Source organism: Bidens hawaiensis, unplaced genomic scaffold, assembly GCF_021521415.1.
Source record: "Bidens hawaiensis isolate Kalapana, Puna unplaced genomic scaffold, B.hawaiensis_p1.1 tig00004283_1, whole genome shotgun sequence".
NCBI classification, from domain to species: domain Eukaryota; kingdom Viridiplantae; phylum Streptophyta; class Magnoliopsida; order Asterales; family Asteraceae; genus Bidens; species Bidens hawaiensis.
The window spans coordinates 1,942,750-1,954,837 of NW_027491258.1; the positions used below are offsets into that span (position 1 = coordinate 1,942,750).

Genomic DNA, 12,088 nt, shown 5'->3' on the forward strand with positions numbered 1-12,088 from the left:
TAAAGTTTACAAAAACATACAGTTAAACACATCAACTACTAAGCTTGTTATGTTGACTTGAACACGATCATTTAGAAATCAATTTCTTATTTTCAATGTAGTTACCTCGATCATCTTTTAACTGGTTGTCTCACTTGTGGCCTAATGGTAGGAGGCGTGGGTTCTCTAGTGAATACCCAAGTTTGATTCCCGCTTGTGTCACTTTTGTTATATTATGGCAATGAGGGATTGAGCTAAGCGTTGCGAGCTTTTCAGTTCGAATGTTGAGCCCACCCGGGTTTTTGTCTTATCGTGTGTTACGCCAAAGAGTTATATATGCTCTTTTGGTTAGGCCTTTAAACAAATCAAACGTTCGGTGAACTGTTCGATTGGACGTTCATTTATTTAATAAACGAACAAACATGAACAGAAAAATTGTGTTTGTTTAATTAGATGAACGACCATGAACACATGTTTCGTTCATTCATTTATGTTATATGTTTGTTTACTATTAATATAAAACAATTAAATATAATCTTGAAGAGTCATCCGGTTTTATATATGTTCATTCGTGTTTATTTATGTTTGTTTGTGTTCATTTACATCTTATTATCTTACTAAACTAATAAACAAAAATAATGATGCTTAATTGTGCTAACCACATTTAATTCTAGCATAAATTTTCTCTTAATCTTCTAACATCTCTTATCCTTAATTCATGATATTCATGAGTCATGGGTGAAAATGGTTTGACCCATTAGTTACAACATTTTCAATATATTTTAAGATATTATGCACACATTTATGATAATTTACAACAATTTAATACCTAAAATTATGCTCAATGTGTACCTTACTTTCATTAAAAAAAATAACATTTTTTTTAACAATAAGGGCTCGTGAATTCAACAATTTTAGAATCCTGCAATTCTTGTTTTTTTTGAAAAATTATAATCCAAGTTGTTTGTTTTTTGGAAACCATCAATTCCGGATTTTTTTTATTTCATAAATATTTATCACATACTCAATTTCAACAAAAGAAATAGGATCATATACAAAGATTATTTTTCATGGCAGTTACTTTCATATGACATGTACAAAATTATTCTATGCACTTATAAATTTTTGGTTTTATTATTGTTGTGAAGCCATTTGATTTGTTTTTACTACTTTGAACTCATAATAGTATTGAACTCATAGCAATATTTAATCACTCTCTATGTTTTTTATATGAATGTAAATTTGAGATTATATACTTATTATTATTATTGTTATTATTTGCATTATATGTTTAATTTCTTTTTTACCTTTTATTTTCAGTCTTTATTTCAAATAATTAACTTTATTAGTTTTTTTTATTTGGCAAATACCATGTATTACACGGGTTCTATTAGAGAATATTATAAAATATATTATCAGAGTTTTAGTATTATAATGTTACCATAAATAGAAGATTGTATTTGATTATATTTCCTTGTATTTATCTCCCACTCCTATATATACAGTTAATAAATAATACATTACACCTTACAAGTTTTCATTGTTTTACATGTTCAAAAGCTCGTTTGTTCATATATGTCATTTATATTTGTTCATTTTTTAAATAAACGAACACGAACACAAAATATGTGTTCGATTAGGTGTTCGTTCGGTTCGTTTACAAACTTATTTGTAGTGACACAATGATTGTCAAGTGACAATCAACGGTACGGTTTCTGGTGAGAACAAACAAACTAAACTTTGAAGTTTAAAATGAGAGTTGGCCTAACACGTAACGTTAAAAACAGAAAAATTAAAATAAACTTTTTAACTGTTTTGCCAGCCATCTGTCGAAATAAGTTGAAAATATCCCGTCGTCCTCTCTATCACAGTCACGATCTAGAATATCATATATATATATATATATATATATAACGACCAAAATACAGTTGAACACTACGCGTGCAACGTGCTTTCCAGTACCTTTCAATTCAATTCAACTCCGCGCAACTTCTTCTACTCGTGTTCAATCTCGAACTGTCTCGAAGCAAATCAACTCACGATTCGAATCTCAACTTCAGTTCTGAAATCGCACAGACAGATCACGCCTCAATTTCCGGTAATTTTAGCTCTATTATTAGATGCTTCATGTGTTGCGTTAAATGTGCTGATGCAGTTATTATTATTATTATTATTATTATTATTATTATTATTATTAGATGCTTCATGTGTTGCGTTAAATGTGCTGATGCAGTTATTATTATTATTATTATTATTATTATTATTATTATTATTGAAGTTGTTGTTTAATATTCTATTAGGTTTACTGAATTAGTGATCTGAGATTCAAAGTTTTGAGCACTTTGACCTAATTACGCCACACAGTTTCCGGTAATTTTAGCTTTAATAGGTTTACTGAATAGTTACTGAATACTGAATTGTTGATTTGGTGATCTGAGATTCAAAATTCTGAGATTATGTTTTCTGCTCGTAAGCTCAATTTGACCTAATCGCACTACAGTTACCGGTGATTTTAGCTATATTAGATGCTTCATGTGTTGCGTGTAATGTGCTGATGTAATAATAATAATATTATTATTATTATTGAAGTTGTTGTTTGATTTTATGTTAGGTTTATTGAATACTGGATTGTTGATTTGGTGATCTGAGGTTCAAAATTTTGAGATCACCATTGACCTAATTACGCTACAGTTTCCGGTAATTTTAGCTTTATAGATGCTTCATGTGTTGCGTGTAATGTGCTGATGCAGTTATTATTATTATTATTATTGAAGTTGTTGATATTTTATTAGGTTTACTGAATACTGAATGTTGATTTGGTGATTTGAGATTCCGGTTTAACTGCTGCAGAAGTTTGTTTTTAACCGGCCAAATTATCGTTATAGTTGGTTATTTATATTCTATTAGGTTTACTGAGTTGTTGATTTGGTAATCTGAGATTCCGTGTTAATACTGAGGTTTGTTGTTCGACCAGCCAAATTATTATTATTAAAGTTGTTTTTTGATATTCTATTAGGTTTACTGAATTGTTGATTTGGTGATTTGAGATTCCGCTTTAACTGCTGCTGAAGTTTGTTGTTCGACGGGCCAAATTAATTGGCCAAGATGGTGTTTGATTTGGGATCATTGATTTCGAAGATGGGGAGCAATGCATTGGCTACCTCTGAGTACTCTTCGGTTGTGTCCATGAACTTGTTCGTTGCGCTTTTGTGTGCTTGTATCGTGATCGGCCATCTTCTTGAGGAGAATCGATGGATGAATGAATCTATTACTGCACTTGTCATTGTAAGTATTTGGGTGTTTGCTGATCTATTGGTTTTAATTAGTGGTCCTGACTCCTGAATCTGCAGTTCTAGTGGATTATGATTGATTAGGGGTGTGCGCGGTTCGGTTTGGGTTGGTTTTGGGCTAAAACCGAACCAAAAGCCGAAACTTTGGTATTTGAATTTTAAAACGGTTCGGTTTCAGTTCAGGTTTTGTTTTTACGGTTTTGCCATTTTAGCTTGAAAATTTTGGGTTGAAAAATTAAGTCCCAAAATAATGAATTTGGGTCCAAATCATTTTGTTAATAACTCTTTGATTATTATGCATTAAGCTAAAATATTCGAGTTACGTATTTATTAAATTTTTAAAAATTACTTCACATAAAAAATTGGAAATCCATAATTTCGGCTCGGTTTGGTTCGGATTTTTTGTTATTTATTACATGCAAAACCAAAACCGAAGAGTAAGTTTGGTTTTACAAAAACATAAAACCAAACCGTTAATTCCTTGCTTCAGTTTGTTTTTTTCGGTTTCATGCACACCCCTAAATTTGAAAATGATTTATTGATGAAGATGGTAAGGGTTTTAAAATGATTTGTTTTATGTTTTTGATTAATTGGATGGCAGGGTCTCTGCACAGGAGTTGTTATTTTGTTAATAAGTGGAGGAACAAGTTCACATCTTCTGGTCTTCAGTGAAGATCTTTTCTTCATTTATCTTCTTCCACCAATCATCTTCAATGCTGGGTATGTTTTAGGCTTTTAGTTTCCTTTTATATGGAAAATAATTATGTTGTTCTATAGGTTGTTTGTGATTTCAAAGCTGAAAGAATCTATGGTTGACTTGATTTCCTTAACAGTTAACAGTTTCTATCGCTATAAATTGTCCTGTCTCTTGTACTTTGCTTAATTTATAGTGACATACTGACATGTCAAGATTTGGACCAGTCTTTTTAAGAAGCAACACACTTTTTAGTTCATGCCATTAATGGGAAGTTGAGAGCAACAGTCATTGTCTTGTTATATACTTTATATTTTAAAAAGTGCCTTATCTTGTTAGCATGCATTTATTAATTAACTTGATTTAGGCTGATCCAGATCATTAGATTCTTGCCTTGTGTTAGATTTCACTAAGTACCATTTAATAAAATCTTGCTGTATTTTCATTGTTATCATATAGATTGGTTTATTTAGCCATAACTGCTATTGCGAAACCCACATGAAGTGTAATTTTTATGCTTTGAAGCCAAAAAAAAAGTAGAAGTTCAGACTGCTTCCCATATATCTCCAGAAGTGTGAAATGGCCGTTGAATTTAGTTTTACAATATTGTTGTAACACCCAGGGAGAATAAATGGCCATGTATTAATTGCATAATCATATAAATATCATTTATGTTAATCGATTTCATATGGTATTCCAAAAGAAGAATGTGTTAACACTTCTGGAGATATATGGGAAGCAGTCTGAATACTTTTCTCTCTCAACAACCAAAAGTTTAGATGTCTATGTGCAATTAATAGCTCTGTTGTTGTAAGTTTTAAGATCAAATAAAACGTAACTACTCGTTAATAACGTGGTCATTAAAAATTCAGTACACAAGCTTAGTATTGTAGTTATTTGAACTTTTGCATGGTTATTAGCTGTTACCTTATGTTGTCTTTCCTTCTGTTTTCCATAAAAACAAACAGGTTCCAGGTTAAGAAGAAACAATTTTTTTCGCAATTTCATGACCATTGTTTTATTTGGTGCTGTTGGTACCGTGATATCATTCACCATCATATCATTTGGTAAGCACGTCCATCATTCTTGGTTAAAGCATATATATATATATTTGTAAATATGTTCCGCGTTGTTGATAATCTGTTTATTAATTGCGTAGTATATTGAGATATTTATTTGCAAAATGACAAAACTGCTTTGCTTTTGTCTTTATCATTTACTAAGTTAATAAATTTACCATAGTATATAGGAAACATAGTCACATCGCGTTAATGTTTCCTTTTATGTAGCACTATAGATAATTGTAGAATAATAATGACAAAATCGTTATAAGATGTCTCATATTGAAAACTGAAACTGAAATCTGATTTTCCTATATTTTTATTCTCAGTTGAAAGTATTTGTTGGTTTATGATCATAATAAAAACATTGCATGACTATTCAATCTAAAGAAGTTGTACTTATTTGTTGATAGCTTCTACAAAAATTTTCAAAAAGATGAATATCGGGAATCTTGAGCTTGGAGACTATCTTGGTATCACTTGATCTTTAATTCTCCTTCAAAATTTTCTTTTGCAATTTGTTTAATATCTTCTTGTTTGCTTAACTTTCAATTTTCTTTCCAGCAATTGGTGCAATCTTTTCTGCAACCGATTCTGTTTGCACCTTGCAGGTACTTAGAGCACCATATATTTGTTTTAACAAGAATCATTAACATTTTTAGATGCTAATGTATCTAATGTTTTACTCTAGCATTTTAGGTGCTCAACCAAGATCAGACCCCCTTATTGTACAGTCTGGTGTTCGGGGAAGGCGTTGTGAATGATGCCACATCAGTTGTCATATTCAATGCAGTTCAAAACTTTGATTTATCTCAGCTCACAACAACTGTTGTTCTCCAGTTGATTGGGAATTTCTTCTATTTATTTATCACAAGCACACTTCTAGGAGCAGGAGTGAGTCTTTGACCCCCACCCCGGTTATCTTCATATTTTTGTATGGCCATGTAATGTTTTATTTTGACTCTTACAGGCTGGGCTACTAAGTGCATATATTATAAAGAAGCTATATTTTGGAAGGTATGCGGTTTTTTTGTCTCCTATAGGCTGGGATACTAATGGGCCTAACTGTACTAATGCTTACACTAATATACATTATTAATGGCAATAATACTTTTTTGTTCTGCTGGATTATAGGCATTCAACTGATCGAGAAGTTGCTATCATGATACTTATGGCTTATCTGTCTTACATGCTAGCTGAGGTAGATCTTCCTCTTTGCTTATTTGCAATTCAACCTGTTTACTTATAAATGGGTTAATTCGGGTTGTGGTTTATTAAAAAAGATTGCTAAAACTTAAAGGTCGTTGACTGTTGCAGCTATTCTATTTGAGTGGCATTCTCACGGTGTTCTTCTGTGGAATTGTGATGTCCCATTACACTTGGCATAATGTCACAGAGAAATCCAGAGTAACAACCAAGTATGTTTATTCTTTTAGTTAATACTGTTATTATATTAATCTATTGTTACAAAACTTAATAAGTTCATTTGTATCTACTTGCCAATATTTGCAGGCACGCCTTTGCAACCTTGTCATTTATTGCTGAGTTATTTATCTTTCTTTATGTTGGTATGGATGCTTTGGATATTGAAAAATGGAGCTTTGTGAAAGACAGGTACAATCTATTTTTTTGTTTATAAATTGAAGCTTATTTACTAATCAAGCTTAAATAATGCAAGTTTAACATGTTGGTGTTTGTTTATGGTTTGTCAGCCCGGGGACATCGGTTGAAGTGAGTGCAATTTTATTGGGATTGGTTTTGGTTGGAAGAGCAGCCTTTGTCTTTCCTTTATCATTTTTATCCAATTTAACCAAAAAGGCCCACCACGAGAAAATCGATTTCAGGCAGCAAGTAAGTTCTTACTTTATTGTAGAGGTGGAAAATTCGTCAGATTCACTTATATATGGGTCGATTCGAGTCATGTTTTATGTCAAACGGATCAATTAAAAATTTAGCTAAAAAGAATATTGTTAAATGGGCCCAAATGTTGTTCAGACATATTAATTATATATAGTTTTTTTGACGAATGTACAAAAAGTGTTTTAAGTCTACCTAACCCATACTAAAAAACATTACCCGACATGCCCATTTTGCCACATCTTCACTATTCTGGTTTTATGACTCTGATTCGACTGACATATCACACAAATCCTTAACTTCTTTGATTGTCTATTTCTTTGTTGTGTTTCTTAAGGTTTTAATATGGTGGGCTGGTCTTATGAGAGGTGCTGTGTCTATGGCTCTTGCTTATAACCAGGTTGGTAACTTCTTTCTTTAGGTATTCTTATTTTTTGCAATTGTTTCACTTGTTACTGTTTGCCATATTAACTGATTATAATCGGGATGTAATCATGTAAATAGTAATATAGTATCCCCATAGGTAATGGCAGATGTAAGGTTTTCTACCTCGGCTGTTTATTCCCATTATATTTTATTTTTTATTTACACACTACAGAAATTGTAAATTATGTCTACCATCATGCAGTTTACGAGGGAAGGTCATACAACATTGCCTGGGAACGCAATCATGATTACAAGCACCATCACGGTTGTCCTTTTCAGTACCATGGTATCGGTCTAATCACGCAGCCTCTCGTGAGACTGTTGCTACCCGCACCCAAAAACCTAAGCCGGATGATATCTTCTGAACCAACGACTCCTAAATCATTCATCGTACCACTTCTAAACGGTCAGGATTCAGAAATCGACGTCCCCCGACCTTCCAGTCTACGAATGCTCCTTTCAACACCAACTCACACCGTCCATTATTACTGGAGAAAATTCGATAACGCGTTTATGCGTCCCGTATTTGGTGGTCGGGGTTTCGTGCCCTTCATCCCTGGTTCACCGACGGAACAAAGTCTTCATCAAAGCTCACATAATCTTGTTGAAGAAGAAGAAACCGGTTAAGCCGAAGAATAGATCTAAGTCAGAATTTTTTGTTAATAGGTTGGATGAGGAAGCTGTGTCTTTGAAGTTTGAAATGATGGTATTTGTATGTGTGATTGTAGGATAGATCAAGTTTGTTGCTTTGTGATGAGTTTTGGTTTTAAGGTGGTGAGTTTATGACTTGAAAGAATGTAGATTATGCCTTTGTGTATAATTTGTGTATGTTATATGGTTTTTGATAACTTTTTTCAAAGTTATTATATGTTTTCTCTTCAAAACTATGAGTTTGCATTATTTTTTTTTAATTTGATAACATGACACATAAATATTATACATGGGTAATCGCTTTGTAGGACCGGGTTACATGGTTAGTATCGACATACAAATGGTCGAACAAACCATCAAACCCGAATCTCAAACCTTAAACCAAAGCCAAATCGTATGATCTCGATATGGCTTATTCGTTTCGGTTTCAATGATTATGAACTCACGAATGCTATCAAACTAGATGCGATTGCTCTTTACATACTGGACAGAAAGATCGATATTTGATTCTTGACGTTAAGATTTATCTTATTACAAATAACATTGAAAAAATAATAGTAAAATAAATAAATCCACCAGGATTATGCTTAATTTAATGATATTTCTTGGTTATCGTCTTGTTTGTTACAATACTTAATACTTAGGGTAATGAATGTCAACTGTTAATACTGTAATACTGAAAGGGCTTATTGTGTAAATTTGTATAAACAACTTAACTTAAGTAACAATTTGTATCGTCACTAAAAAGTTAAAATGTTTGGTATTGTGTGAATTATGAGATGATAAGTTAATAAGTTATAAAGTTATAACTTAAAATAACTATGAGCTAAAATAAGAGATCTCAAACACCCCTTAAGTTGTAGTGATGGAGATAGTGAATGAAAGTAAACAACTATGATTGAAGTTTTGAACACCAAACTATCTTTTGTATTCATTTGTTTTGGTCCTAACAACGTAAGTACGGTCTTAAAGAAAACTAGGTAACAAAACATGTTGCGTTGCGACAACACAATGACACGAATTTAGTTAATATCAGTTACGTTTGTTACGGCACCGACACTAAATAAAAAATAAAAAATCTCTAAACACTTGTTAGGGCCCAAATTTTATAGTCGGATCTATGCTCAGGATCCCGAATATGTTCAGGATTCTCGAATAAGTTTAGTATCCTGAGTATTAATGCTAATAAATAGATATTTCTCTCTTGGTGTTGATTTATAATTGCATATATTAATTGTTGATTTAATCCATGCGAAATACACGGTTGGTGGTTACATAAAACGTGTGGAATGAGTTATAACCGCTGGCATTAAAGGCCAAGTAATGGTTAATGGTCAAATATTGACTATTATGCTGAAATCTCGCACTTATAGTTAATATTAGCATGTGTGGGACCACGTTTGATGAGTAACTCCCAAAAGAATCGGTCAAAGACGTGGGATGAACATTGAAGAACGTGGATAGACTCAAAAGAAGAGTTCCCCAACGGCTATATTGGAAGACTCTTTCAGTTCCGGGATACTCGGAGAGTTAGTTAGGGATTTCAGCCTATCCTGCCGACACAAGTGTTCTGAGGATTATACTTCGGGATATCCAACTGTCCTTTATTGTTCTATTTGTTTTGCAGATAAGACCACGTGTTTAATATGCTAATATGAACGTGGGTTTACAACGGCTAGTGCTTTAGACTTCGTCAAATTAAACGTGGGCAGCAAGGGATAAGTGGAAGACTTAGTCTAAGGTTTCCGGATTTCTCGGAATATCTGTTGTAACCTTTTCTTATTTAAACGAGCTGATAGATACGTTTAGAACACACACTCTCACGACTTAGCTTACTAGCAAACACTGTAACACATAGCTTACGATCACTTATCAGCTCCACCACTTGTAATCACCATTTTTTACTATTAATAATACTGACGGTGATAGTTTTCACCGTCCGGGGGTTTTTGTGTCGGAGATTATTATAATCAAGTACCAATTCGACCAAAGATTACATTGTCAATCTTTGACCGGAGCAATTCGACCAAAGATTACGTTGATAATTTTTGACCGAGACAAGATTATCATAATCAAGGGGTTTTTTCCCTCGTGATCATATCTCTGTGTTCATTCATTTTACCATCAAGCACTCCACCTCACGCACTAATTTGATCAAAAGTTAGTTCGTTAATTTTTGACTGAAACAACACCCCAAACAGTATCGCCATACCTACATCTTATGGTTTAAGCAACACGCGGTATGGATTAAATTAGTTACGGAACTGTCACTAAACCCAAAATATACATTAGTATACGCCAAGAATAGTAATGACACTTTTATAGCTTATAAAAATAAAAAACGAGCTTAACATGAAGTTTTTTCCAATCTGTAAAACTTGTGCATTGTTGAAGAAACACGAATCCGATCCCCGAGTATGGGTCCTGGATCCAATGAGTCCACAGGGTAAAATACAGATAACTACTAACATAGTATGAGTATAACTTCCCAAAGTCTAGTGACCGGAACCTGCAAAACAGACACCGTGAGTCTCGTTACATGAAGGACAATAGGAGGGGTCTTCCTGTAACCACCCTCCGGCGTGAGAATCAGTAACGTTCGTAAAGGAGAAAGTACTGAAGCAAACAGACTAAGTATAGTCAGAATGATTGTGAGTGAATGAATGTGTACCTCATATGGTTTAAAGAGGTATTTATAGCCGAAGGATGTAGAAAGATGATTGGGCCAACTGTTCTCTTCTAGAAGATCTCAATAACCGCCTGGACGCGTGTTCTCTTGTGATAGGTTAAGCTATACGTCCCATGTGCATGGGTATAACAACCTGGACACGCGTCGCCCAATGATAGGACGGATTGCACCCTGGCCATGTGCACGGTTATGACAACCTGGCCAGGTGTCCTTTGCTTATTGGCTGGTAGGTCACGTATTCTTCAAGTAACAATCGTGGTCATTCTTCTAGAAGATAGCTGATTGGTGACAACTGTCCCATTGGCATTGCCTTCTGGTCATTCTGGCGGGCAAATGTCATGTCCTGCGGATGACTTCTGAGGGTGCCAGGATGCTTCCGCGTGTGGTACGAGGACGTTCTTCCTCTACCGTGATATGCGGGTGATCCATATGTCCCGCGGGTGTTATGTGAGGAGCCCCTCTATAACCCGCGGGTGGTACTTAAGGGTATTTGGGTCTTTTTGGTACCCTACCTCTATAAGTCCCCCAGTCCAGTGTTTCTTCCGTGTGAAGTCTTTATGCGGGTGAAATTCTGGACTTAATGTATGTTGGGGGTTTTTGAATTTTTGAAGTTAGGTAGAAAATATCTTCTGTTGGTATAGATTATCATGAAAAAAGGACAAGTTGGCCACTCGCTGGCACGTGAACAGGTGATGGAACGTTTATGACGGCTGTCACTGTACCCGACTGTGCAAATTTTTCTCTTTTTCGAATTTCCCGCGTGACGTGGCGATTGACGATTAGGAGATGACTTTCTCTCTCTACTGTTCATATCCCATCGCATTAATTGCGATGGGTATAAATAGGGAGAGAAATTTTCTAGTTGAAGTTTTATCGCCTTTATTTGCTGATTATCTTCTTTGCTTTCTTTCTGATAAAGCACTGAACTTTCTTATTTATCCTTTCATCAAAACCTTCTGCAATGTCGAACGTTCAAACTGAAGTTAACGAGATAGAAATTTCGTGGGACTATTCAGATTATGAGAAGTTATTAGAGACGTATGGCATTCCACCGGAGTGGGAGCCGGAATTTCCTTCCCCAGGTTCTATAGCCAGTCTACCACCTCCTGGTAAGATGGCTGTCTATTCAGATTACTTCGTTTATGGGAATTTTCGTTTTCCCATAACGAAATTTTTTATGAAGGTGCTAACTGCTTACAGGATCCATTTATCCCAATTGCACCCACGTGCTGTAATGCGGATTCGACATTATGAATTTGTATGTATAGCACGTGACATGGTACCACATGTTGACCGATTTCCGGTTTTTTACCGTCTTGCCAATCGTGACGGTTGGTTTACGTGTCAAGGATTCTCCGATAGGAGTCTTGGCTATGAAGTCGAGAAGGGGTCCGCCAACTGGCGCAATAAGTTTTTCTGGATCTCTGAGGACGTGGTACCT

General features: G+C 34.5%; 1 pseudogene across 1 annotated transcript; it reads left to right on the forward strand.

Annotated features, from left to right (window-relative positions):
* Nucleotides 1-2,017: 2,017 nt before the first annotated feature.
* On the forward strand, nt 2,018-8,206 carry LOC143626239 (sodium/hydrogen exchanger 1-like; annotated as a pseudogene). The gene is made up of 14 exons (XR_013152400.1): nt 2,018-2,077; nt 2,996-3,264; nt 3,871-3,989; nt 4,932-5,030; nt 5,438-5,497; nt 5,589-5,635; nt 5,724-5,918; nt 5,995-6,041; nt 6,159-6,225; nt 6,342-6,442; nt 6,537-6,638; nt 6,737-6,875; nt 7,219-7,281; nt 7,510-8,206. The product of XR_013152400.1 is annotated as a sodium/hydrogen exchanger 1-like (transcript).
* Nucleotides 8,207-12,088: the final 3,882 nt, after the last annotated feature.